Source organism: Antechinus flavipes, chromosome 1 (genome assembly GCF_016432865.1).
Source record: "Antechinus flavipes isolate AdamAnt ecotype Samford, QLD, Australia chromosome 1, AdamAnt_v2, whole genome shotgun sequence".
Classification (NCBI taxonomy): Eukaryota; Metazoa; Chordata; class Mammalia; order Dasyuromorphia; family Dasyuridae; genus Antechinus; species Antechinus flavipes.
The window spans coordinates 504876695-504888899 of NC_067398.1; the positions used below are offsets into that span (position 1 = coordinate 504876695).

The window sequence follows — 12205 nt, forward strand, 5'->3', positions numbered from 1 at the left end:
GGGATATAGCAACCTCAACCAAAAAGGCAAGAGATTCTCAGAATTCCTGGCTCTAGTCCAAGCAATTGCTTTCAAAAGGCCTTCCTCTTTAGCCCTCCTTCCCCATTTGTTAGTGTATTCACTATATCTTTCTTTTAATTTATGAAATAACAACTATCTCCATGATACAGTAAAATTAAAAAATTTGAATACACAGAATTGCACATCTATTATGAACAACTTGTTATTCCTTTTAAATATATGGTAAAGTATATAAATTTCTTTTTTTTTCTTTTTTAAAAAAATTCTCTGCCTCCTCCTTCCCCTCCCTAGAGATGGCTATTAGACACAAATATGTATGTGTGTGTATATGTACACACACACGTAATAAAAATAAAATATTCTATACTTCTATTTATCAGTTCTTTTTCTGGATGCAGATAGCATCTTCTTCCATAGATCCTTTGTAGGTAATTTGGATATTTATAATACTTATAATGACTTAGTCACTCAAAGTTGTTTTAAAAACATTATTGCTGTTAACTATTGCAATGTGTTCTTGATTTTGCTCTTCATTATTTCATCCAAGTTTTTCTACAATGAGCAAATTTATCATTTACTATAGTACAGTAGTATTCCAATCCCCACAGGATTAAGGAGGGATTAAAAAACTGGGATTTTTCTTATAGCTGAAAATTTTGGCTTCTAAATAGTTTGCAAAGGCTGATAAAAACTAAACATTGGCATTTAGGTGACCCTGAAAATTGCCACTCGTTTGCTCTATGACCTTGGACAAATGACTTAACCAATCTTTTCCTTTAAATTGCTGTGTGTAACACAGTAACAATGAACATCATTTATAAACTTGAGAAAGGTATTCTGAACAATGTTCCAAAAGGGTCATGAAGCCCATCCTGGGCTCATTTCTCCAACTGCACTGGCCCTTAAATACAGTAACAGCCAGGTACAGTGCACTTTACAAATAGTATCTTATTTGATTCTTATATCAATCTTAAAAGTAGGTGCTGCTATTATCCCTATTTTATATTTGAGGTAATTGAGGCAAAAAATTTAAGTGGTTTGCCCAGGATCACAGATATTATCTTAAGGTCAAACTTGAACTCAGATCCAGCACTCTATCCAAAGTCACTTTTTTTCTAAACAAAGTTTACCAAGCAGTTATTTTCCTAGAAAAGTTGAACCACAAGAGACAAGCCCTTACAAGATACAGTTACAATGAGAGTCAAAAGCAGAAGGATTGCCCCAAAATAAAAATTTACCTGGAATTTTAATTTATGACACCTCTCAGAATGGGGAGTGAGGGAAATCTCACTGGAAACACAGGAAGAATTTCCATCTCTAGTGAATTAGACAAACAGAATTTAAATGAACTAGTAAATTTGGTAAGACCTCTTTTCAACTCAGGTCTGACTCTTGGGCAGCTAGGAGAGAAGTGGATAGAATTCTGGGCCTAGAGTCAGAATGATTCATCTTCCCCAGTTCAAATCTGGCTTCAAACACTTACTGTCTGTGTGATCCTGGACAAGCCACTTAACCCTGTTTGCCTCAGTTTCCTGATCTGTAAAATGACCTGGAGAAGTACAACCCTCCTCTGCTAAGGGGAGACAATAGCTAACTTCCAGATACCTGGTGGAGGGCCCACCTTGTACCTCTCATCATTACATTAAAACTGAAGGCCTACAGAACCCTCCTGCTGGCTGCTGTGTGCCTGTGAAAGGGGATCGATAGATAATGAAGAAGGGATTAGTATCCCAGGCTCTTCCCTCCCCTACTACTAAGGAGAAACTAGAATGGAGCACTTCAGTTATATTATCTCAAATGATCTTGAAAAACAGTAGTTAAACTAAGTGCTTCAGAAAGAACAGGGACTGAACCAGCACTTTCCTTGACTTTAAGAATCTCCCAAAAAGGAAACTCCCTCCATCCAAACATTTTCTCTGCCATTTACAGTCAGAGAGTCACCTACAGCACTGTTAAGTTGGGTAGTCCACCCAATCCTTTATGTGACTGGGACTTATATGGGATATGTCAGAAGGGAGATTTTAAATCAGTCATTAAGCTGAGGAGCCAGTTCTCCATCCGCTATTCTACACTACTTCTCCATATATAGAAGCAGCTTAGGATTTCATTGTTGTTCATCCCTCCTTCTCCAACATGACCAACAATCTCACAAGGATGATTTCTATAGCATTGTAGAAGAAGGAAAGGCTATAGTCATAAGATGATGGAGATCAAACCTAAAATTTAAATAAATAAAAGCATTACCAAGAGAACGTCCTTCCAATGGGATATCTTAGCTCCTTTTCTATTAATGCTGTAAAATCACATATAAATAAAATCTGGCATTTTACAATCTATCTGTCCCTACTTGGTGACAGTAATAATGAAGGCACCTATGTGGCTCAGTAGATAAAGCAATGGAACTGGAGTCTGGAAGACTCCAGTAGCATCCTGGGCAACTCAATTTAAGCTCTATTCACCTAATTTACTGTAAAACTGGTAAACTATTTCAGTACTTTGATTAAAAAAAAATCTCAGAGACAACATGGTCCAGGGGTCACAAAAAGTCTGACACAACTGAACAACAAGAGTAATAATATTTTCATTATATAGTAATCTACCCCATGCCAGCCCTCATGCTAAACATTTTAAAAATATTTTATTATTTGATCATCACAATGTCCCAGGAAGTGCTATTATAAGTAAGTGTTATTATAAGTGTTATTATATATGCCATTTTACAGTTGAAAAAACTGAAGTAAACAGGGTAAATGATTTTTTATGGTCCCATAGCAAAGCTGAATTCAAGTCTTCTTAACTACAGGACTATGGCTCTATCCACTGTACCACCCAGCTGCTTAAGTCTTGGCAAAAGCTTCTTTTTTCCTTTTTTTAGTAAAGCTTTTTATTTTCAAAACATATGCATAGATAATTTTTCAGCATTGATCCTTGCAAAACTTTATGTTCCAATTTTTCCCTTCTTTCCTCAACCCCCCTCTCCAAAACAGCAAGTAACTCAATATATGTTGTCCATGTTAAAATGCGTTAAATCCAATATATGTAAACATTTATATAATTATCTTGCTGCACAAAAAAAAATCAAATCAAAAAGGAAAGAAAACGAGTAAGAAAACAAAATGCAAACAAACTACAACAACAAAGTGAAAATGCTATGTTGTGATCACACACTAAGTCCCCAACGTCCTCTTTCTGAGTGTAGATGGCTCTCTTCATTACAATTATTGGAACTGTCCTGAATCATCTCATTGTTGGAAAAAGTCACATCAATAAGAATTGATAATATTGCTGTTTGGCAAAAGTTTCAACTATAATTCTCATAAGAAGGCAATGGTGTCAAATTCAAGTAGACATGGAGGTCACTAAGTTTTACACAACGATCCCTTCAGGCTGTGTATTAGCTTAGAAACCATATATAAATATTAACCATGTTTTATTTTTACTTGTTATGTTGAATATTTCTCAGCTATATTCAAATCTGCTTCAGGCTGCACTTGGAAGTTAATGTTACAGGCCACAAGGGACTGGCCCAATGTGTAACACTTCTGATACAAAGTACTTTCTGACAAGAACCAAAAAACCAACTATTTTAACAGAAATTTTCTAATCACCAAGAAGCCTCTTAATATGAAAAATGTCACTTCTTTTATATACTCACTATGTTGTCTTGAATTAAATGATTTTAATATTTCTGGGCTCCCATTTTCCTCCTCGGTAAAACTGAAAAGGGAGTGAAAATTACATTCAGGTAGATAATGTCTATAGTCCCTTTTAGCTCTAACAATTCTAAATATGGAGTAAAGAAAAAGTTTAAATCCCAAGCCATCATGTTGCTTCCTTTGGAAGAAAATATCAAGAGAGACTTTAAAAAAACTCAAATATGAGAATATATGTAAAGAGTTTTACAAACCTTACTATATATAAATGTTAACTTTTATTATTTAAGGATCTTAGCCTGTAGTCAGAGCCAAAGTTTCCTTTGAACTAAAAAGCCTCCAGAAACATAAAAAAAGAAATAACCCAACTGCCGGAAAATACCAAGCAAACATTTTCCACTAAACCATGCATTAATGACTCCTTTAATCATATTGGAAGACTAATGAATAACTACACCTGCCAGGTTACCTTTATTTTTCTTCACTGGCCATAGCAAAGAGCATTATTTATTTTGGACAATGAAGATTGAAATTCTTTTTAAAAAAATGATTTCAGCGACATTCTCCTTGTCCTCATTCAAGGTACAAAAATCAAACAAGAGAAAAATCCTAAACCCTCAAGATTACCAGTGACTGATTGCAAAATAATGGATGGGCAGAGTCCCTCATACAAAGACAGTACCAGCTGGAACTAGACACACTTCCTTCAGTTTATACAGGATCCACAAGGGAGATGCCAGTTTAACAGCTGCTGTTTTAAATGGTTTACAAAATCCCACAACCTTCCTTACTGAAGTCTTTAGCAACTAGTAAGTCTGCTCTTTGGCTTTGGCAATTAGCAGAAATCGCACAAACTCCTGTGCCTCCATTTAATTCTGAAAACTTAAACTGAAGTTTGTTGCAATAGGCATCTGCAAAAGGGAAACAAATCTCAAATTTCCAGGCCTATTTGAAAGTTATTAAACTGCTGCCCAGAAAACATTCACAGCGTATTTTATGGGAATAAAAAGCACAACTAACTTAATGAGTCTAAGGAACAAAAGAGAGCTTTGTTCCCAACCATTTCCACATATCAGGTGTATAAAAATGTTAAAACACAGCATCATTAACAATTCAAGGCTGACAAGTGCAAAGAATAGGAAAATTAATAAGGGGTGTACATCTGGGGTTTAAAAGTGTTTTTTGTTTTGTTTTGTTTTATCTATACTATTTCAATTAATGTTCATCCTACTTCCTAGAAAGTGGGTTAATCCCATTTCACAGCTGAGGATGTATATTTATAAAGGCTGACTAGCTTGCTTCCCATTTTACAGATGAGGAAATCAGGACTCTTCTGGAACTGACAAAGTTGCAGCTAATAAGGACAATTGGAACTCAGGATCTTTTGAAATCAAATCCAAAATTTGGGCCCCTGCACCACCTAGATGTCTAAATTACATAGGGCTCATTCTAGTTCCATCTAGGCTCTATTCTAGCATAGATAATAAATCTGCTGCAATGCTACAGTTCCCTTTAATTCTAAAATCTATAAAACATTCTATGAACTAGGTTCGTAGATTGCACCCCTTTGTCTAAAAAGTAACTTCTGTAGACATGATAAAACAAGATCTATTGGGTGTATTAATAATTTACACAAAAGTAAAACAAACCTTTCTTCAAACACATCTTGGATTATTGTATCATAAAGGACCAAATCTGATTTTTTAAAAATATCATTTTCCCTGAAATCTATAATTAACATCTAAACACTGAAGCCAGTTTCACACTTCGCTAGGGAAGATGGAACTCAGAATGGATCAAAGCTGTTCTAAATGCAATAAATAAATGTCTCTTGCTATAGGCTGAGGGACTATGGCAAAATCAGTCCCTTGGGGATGAAGAAAAAGATAGGGAAAAATATTAAAAACAAGGCATCAATACCCATATTCTTTTTTAAAAATTGTTTTAAACAATCAAGAATGCTAGCCTTTCAGGATAGTTGTTTTTTAAGAACCTATTGTACTTGCATTTAAAATTATGAAGATGCATAAATTCTTATATTTGCCACATGATCCCACAAATAGGACTAGTTTCAAAGTCCATTTGAAATTTCTAATAAACACTAAACCCACATGGAAAAGGTATAAATTCTGTGTTAAAGCCAGTTGCCATATATTTCAATTTGTGTGTGTGTGTGTGTGTGTGTGTGTGTGTGTGTGTGTGTGTTTAGGTAGGTCATATGCCCAATTGCAGATAGACTCTACTATTTGCAGATATATTGTTTCAAATGACCATTCAAAACAATTGGAGCCATTAACTTTAACAGCAACTAAGAACAATAGTCCTGCCTAAGAACAAACCAATTCTCTACAATTAACCCAAAAGTAACTCATATTGCCTATAAGGTAATATTTAGGCCATTTAACTCATTTAACAAATAAATGATAAACTTAATATTTATATTGCCATAAACTCCTTTTCTACATATGACGGTATTTGGTTGCTACATTTCAAATGTGACCTTTTCGCCAGGACTCAACTCTCTCCAGTAATTACAATAATGATAAGAATGATAATAGTTCTAAGGTTTATAAATCACTTTGCCAATATTATCTCATTTTATCCTCACAACAATTTTGGGAAGTAGTGCTATTAATTTCATTTTATGGATGAACAAACTGACCCAAAAGTTAAATATTCACATATCTAGTCAGTTTCTTTGGCAGGATTTAAACTCAAATATCCCCAATGTTCTAACCACACAGCTCTACTTTCATATTATTCAAGTGCCTTAAAACAAGAAACTGTTAAATTTCCCTCCTCCCCCTTCTGAATTCTAGTCAAATCTCATGGTCTTTGAGCAGTGCTGCCTTTGACACTGCTAAAACAAAACTAGCTTCTTATTAAAACCATCCTCTCCCTGGATTTAACATCTTCCTTTCAAATTTCTCTTTCACAGCCTCCTTTTCTTTGTACTTCCTAATTGTGGCTAAACTAGAAAGGTGGCAAAAAAAAATTGATAGAATTTCTACAGGTGGATGTGGAAAAGGAGAGGGAAGAAGGGAGACATTCCAGACACAAGAAATTATAAATAGATAGACAGATAGACACACACATTTGATCTCATTACAACCCTGGGAAATGAGGTATTATTATCCCCATTTTACAGATGGGCAAACTGTGGCCCAAGGAATTTGAAGAGATCTAGTCTTATTTAGCATCCCATAAGGAGAAGATTTTGAAGGATCCTGCAATCCATCATGGTGAACTGGAAAAAAAAAATGGATTTGGAAACAAAAGAAATTTCTCTAAATCTTGGCTCAGCCACTTAATAAGTTATATAAACTTAGAAAAGTCATTTAACTTCCCTAGGCCTCAGTTTCCCCATCTACAAAACCAAAGGAGGAGAAAGGATTAGATCACTCCTAGATCCCTTTTACTTTAAATCTACTGCCTTTTTTTTTTTTTTTTAACCAACTGGACTTCATCCCATAAGCAAAGCGTGGCTTATGGATTCTGAGCAGGACATACAGAGTTGTGCTTCAGGAAAATTAATCTGGCAAAGGCATGTGTAGGAGAGTTTGGAACAATAAGACTGGCGGCATGACAACCACTTAGAAGTCCACAGCAATAACCTTGTTCACAGTGGCTGGAGGAAAGGAAAAGAGGGGGCAGTGATGCTTGAGATATTGCAGACCAAATCCAATCAAAAGGATTGGGGGAATAACTGAATGTGGGTGGAAAGGAGATGTCAGAAGCAACTCCAAGGTCTCCAGCTTGAGTGATTGGGAGGAGAATGGTGTATTGTACCCTTCAAGGAAAATAGGAAAATCAGGACAAAGAAGCAGTTAGAGAGAGAAGCAGGTGGGGGGACAAGAGATAATGAATTCAGTTTTGGACAAATTGGATTTTATATGCTTTCAACTATAGTTGTCCAGTAGGTAGTTTGAAATAGGAATTAGAAGCTCAAGGAGAGAACCTGGAGTTAAAATTATATAAAATGCAAGGAGAGTTGTGTGAAATGAATATAGAAGATACAAAAGAAAGAGAATGATTAAAAAAGGGGGGGGGACAGGATTTGAGTTTGAGAAACACCTCTATTTAGTCATCTCTAGGTGGAAGAAAAGGAAAAATCCAAGAAAGGCAATGAATTTAGATGGTAGGAAAAAAGCAAATAATTTCAGAATCCAATATCCACTTTGGTCCTCTCTGGAGCTGAACTGCAAAGCATTCAAAACCAACTGCAGAGAGCATTAATTTTGACTTGCTGGCCACAATGTTTGAATATCAAATATACATTTGCCTGAAATATTACTTTTAGGATAACTCACACAAGGAAAGCACTCACATGGAAGAAATACAAGGACATTCTCAAGGTCTCTCTGAAGAACTTTAGTGTTGATTGTGAGACAAGGGAAGTCCAGTATGGCATGCCCTCCTCAAAGAAGGCGCTGTACTTTATGAGCAAAGCAGCACTGCAGTAGCTCAAAAGTAATATGAGATGTGAAAATTTTAGAGACATTTCCCTCCCAAAGATTCATATGGACTATGTATATCCAACCTGTGATAGAGCTTTCCAAGCTGGTATTAGTGTAATCAGCTACAAACACACTGTATATTGATTCTGACATATTGATGTATTTTGGTCCTTTTCAGTTATGAAGGACAACAATCAACCAACTAGTTTCAGAATTCCAAAAGTCAAAACAATAACATAGTGAATCATTTTGAAATGCTACATTCAAACATGATACCTGAAATTGGAACTCATTAACTGTCATTGCTTAATTAACATTCTCAAGCTCTTGTTTCTGCCAGCTCTACGGCATCAAAAGTCTAATATAAAAACATCCTCAATATAACTGAACACAATGTTACTTCACATTGAACACATTATAACCAAAACCAACCACAATACCTCCTAGTCCATTATGACATCCCCATAAGATCAAAAGCCAAAGTACAACCAACCACATTCATCCTTCCCACCCCTTTTTCTACCCTAATTCTACCACCAAGTCTCCAGCTTTCTTTACTAAGTTTTGTTCCTATGAAAATGAGTGTCTCCATGGCACTGTAGCAACTCCTATTTGCACACACACACAATTATTAAATTTTTAAAATGATTATTACATATTTATTTATATATTATTATATATGATTGTATAATTATTCATTAATAAATATTAATTCTTAGGGGATGCCCCTGTCCAAAACAGTCAATGCCTTCTATCTGTCCAAATATTTGTGTACCTTGCAAATCCCTCCTCTCAGAAATCTTTCTCCTGCTTTAAAGATACTATGAATATGAAATTGTGAGGCATAAAGATTGTATCTGTATCCAAAGAGGGAAAAAGCATATTGTTGTTCAGTAGTTTGTAACTGTGACTTCATCTGGGGTTTTCTTAGGAAAAATAGTGGAGTAGTTTCCCATTTCCTTTTCCAGTTCATTTTACAAATGAGGAAACTGAGGCAAATAGAGTTAAGTGAGTTGCCCAAGGATCACATAACTAGCAACGGTCTGAGGCTGGATTTGAAGTTATTTCTTCCTGACTCCAGTCCAGCACTATGCATTACAACACTTAGCAGCGCAATATGATAGAAAGAGTACTTCTTTTAGACTCAGAAGACCCAAGTTCAAATTCTCAGATACTTATAGCTTACATGACTTTAGGTCAAAAACTCCCAGGTCTGGGCCTGTTTCCTCATCTGAAAAAAGAGAAAAGCTCTCAATGAACTATCAACCTACTTCTAAATGGGAAGACACAGATGAACTAATACAAAGTGTAAAACATAAAACTTAGAAAACAACATACAAGATGACAACTACATAAATGGAAACAACCACCACAAAAAACAAGCAAAAAAAAAAAAAAACCCTAAATATTGCAATATGACCAAGATTAATCCTAAATAAGCTGAGGAAAAACCTTTCCCTTCCTTCTTTGCAAGTGAGGGACTGTGATGTTGGAATACTGTATATTCTGTCAGAAATGATTTAATGCTTTGGCTGGTTTTACTGATAGGCTTTTCTTTTTCTTTTCCTTTTAATTAGATCTCACAAGGGCTCTTGGCTCCATGGATAGGGGAGAGAGAGATTGCACAAGTAAAACAATGTAAAAACCAAAAGATAGTAAAAAACATTTTTTTAAAAATTCACTTGGGAAGAAAAGTTGCTAAACAGACTCAGAGAAATCATATGATTAATCAAAACTAAGCCTTGTCGGTTTCAATTTGCATTTTATGCTGAGTTTACAATACATTCCTTAGAAAGCAGTACACATAGGGAAAAGAGTGTTGTGGATATCTGGATTCTGTCAGCTCTAAAACTCACTGAGATCTTGGGCATGTCATTTCTCTCCCAGCCTCAGTTTCCTTATCTGTAAAATTAGAAGATTAGACTTTTGTTGAGTTAAAGCAACAAACAGTAAATGAATTGCGTCAAAGATTCTGACCATTATCTAAGTAAAAACAAATTATCAAGAACCAAGAAGTCTTAAAAACACACAATACCTCTGCATTTAAATTATAAGACTCAGGATAGGTCAAAGCCAATACTGTGATTACAGACGGAATTACCAGACACTAACTTCACCAAACCTTTGATTACTGATTGAATTACCAGGCACTGAAGTCACCAATCTTTGGTTATTGATTAAATAACCAGGCACTGATTTTACCAAATATTTGATACATAATAAGAATTACAAGTGCTTCTCTTTGGGGGATGGGGAGAAGGGGCAAGTTGGGGAATTTTTTCTTCACCAGGTTCTATAAAGTAAAAAATAAACAGTCATAAAGAATGGGATGAGACGATCTCAGTGACAAAAAGGGGAGGTCATGGGAACTTACTTGAGGGAGTTTTCAGACACAGTAGATGCTACAAGCACTGTTTCCTGCAAAAACTCCTTCCAAGATCTTCCTCCTTCTTCCAGAATTAGATTTTACTTATCTCACCCTAGCCAACAACGGAGCAAGCCACGGGTGATGGAGGGAATAACAAGCGTCTCCATCAGAAAGGGTTTTCCCCCCAAAGGAAACAGAAAGTGAAAAATGATTTTCAGAACATCTGTCCTCTGAGTCGCTCCCTTAAACTCAATCACCAAAAGAGGCCAAAGAGAAGCTAGAAGAGGAAGAGGAGGGCAACTTCTAAGTCCTCCCACGGTCTCAGCTACCAAAGGACATCAAACAAGTTAGGAGAGGAAGAAGAGGGCGAGATGAGGCATGATCAGAGAGAGGGTCTTCCCGGGACCGAACGACCCCGCAGCAATTCTAGTGCCAAGAGGAGGGGGCAAAGAAGCAGGAGCAGACACTCGGACAACCTCGTGGGGAAACAAAAGGCACGAGTGGCGCAAAGTCCCGGGAATATAAGGTCATTCTAGATGGCAGAGGATCCTCCCATGCTCCTTCCCCCTCAAAAAAGGTCGGTCTCCCCGTTTTCCCTAATATCCTACCCGCCCCGACAGAATGCTAGGGCTGTATCGGCTACTGCACACGCATGTGATCGTGGAAGAGGCAGCCTGCAGGTTCCCCTGGCCCCCCCAGAGTTCCCCCACGGCCGCGGGGAGGCACCCACGGATGCTGGTGCTGTTGCGCCCCGTCCAAAGTGCAAGCAAAGTAGGGACAGCCAAGCGCCCCAGGCGTGCGTGCGGGGTGGCCACAGCAATACGTCCGGCGTCCTCCGAAAGAGAAAGAAAAAGAGGAAAGGGATGGGATAAAATTAACTCCTACCACTGCTCCCCCCACCCCGACCCCCAACCCTCCGGAATTGCCGAGCCACACGCCACGCACGCACCTCGCGGGGCACTCGCCTTCTTCCACCTCCTCTTCTGCCCGGACCTCCCCGGGTTCCCTGATCCTCCCCCCTCACCCCTCCTCCCCCGAGGGCCCCGGCTCTCGCACACGCGCCCTCGGGACCATCCCACATGGCTCTAGAGCAAACGTCCTCCTTACCCCCAGCAGCGCCGGGCTCCGTGACAGGCCGGGCGGGGCCGCGACCTGAGGAGCAGCTGGGACTGCGTTAGCCAATGCAGCCAAACCAGAGTCCCGGGGTGTGGGGAAGGGGCGGAGGGGGAGGGGAGGGTGGGGAGCCGCCCCCTCGCTCGCTCCTGGCGCGCATGCTCCCGCCTCTCTCTGCGGGAGGCCGAAGGATATCTTGCACCTGACTCCCTTCTCGTTTTCCTTTTCCCTCGGGCAGCCCGGTGCTTTTCTAAGGCTTGTGTGTTCTGCGGAGCAGGTGGGATAGAAAGAGACCCTTTCCCCCGGCCTAGGGTTCTCTGCACTCTCTCCTCCAACTCCGCTCGGATGCGCGCACCCCCGGAGTGCGGTCCCGCGGGCCCCTGGGCACACTCTTCGCTTACTTCTACTCCTGCTTTGGAGCTCGTGGGATCGGGCACCGCTGCCTACCCCTGGCCCCCAGCCCTTCATCTCCCATTGGGGCAGACGATTGCTTGAAAGAATGCAGGAAAGAGTGGGGAAAGGGAGCGGGGAGGAGACAAAGGACTAGATAGATGACTTTGCTGAGTATTCAAGGTAGAGGTGACCAAGAGAAG

General features: G+C 38.7%; 1 protein-coding gene across 1 annotated transcript in view; it reads right to left on the reverse strand.

The window, feature by feature from the left end:
* Positions 1 to 11510, reverse strand: part of L3MBTL4 (L3MBTL histone methyl-lysine binding protein 4) — a 503358-nt gene extending 491848 nt beyond the window's left edge. The window contains exon 1 of the mRNA XM_051970424.1: positions 11449 to 11510. The gene's annotated coding sequence lies outside the window, so the exon portion shown is untranslated. The remainder of the gene's footprint in view (positions 1 to 11448) is intronic.
* Positions 11511 to 12205: the final 695 nt, after the last annotated feature.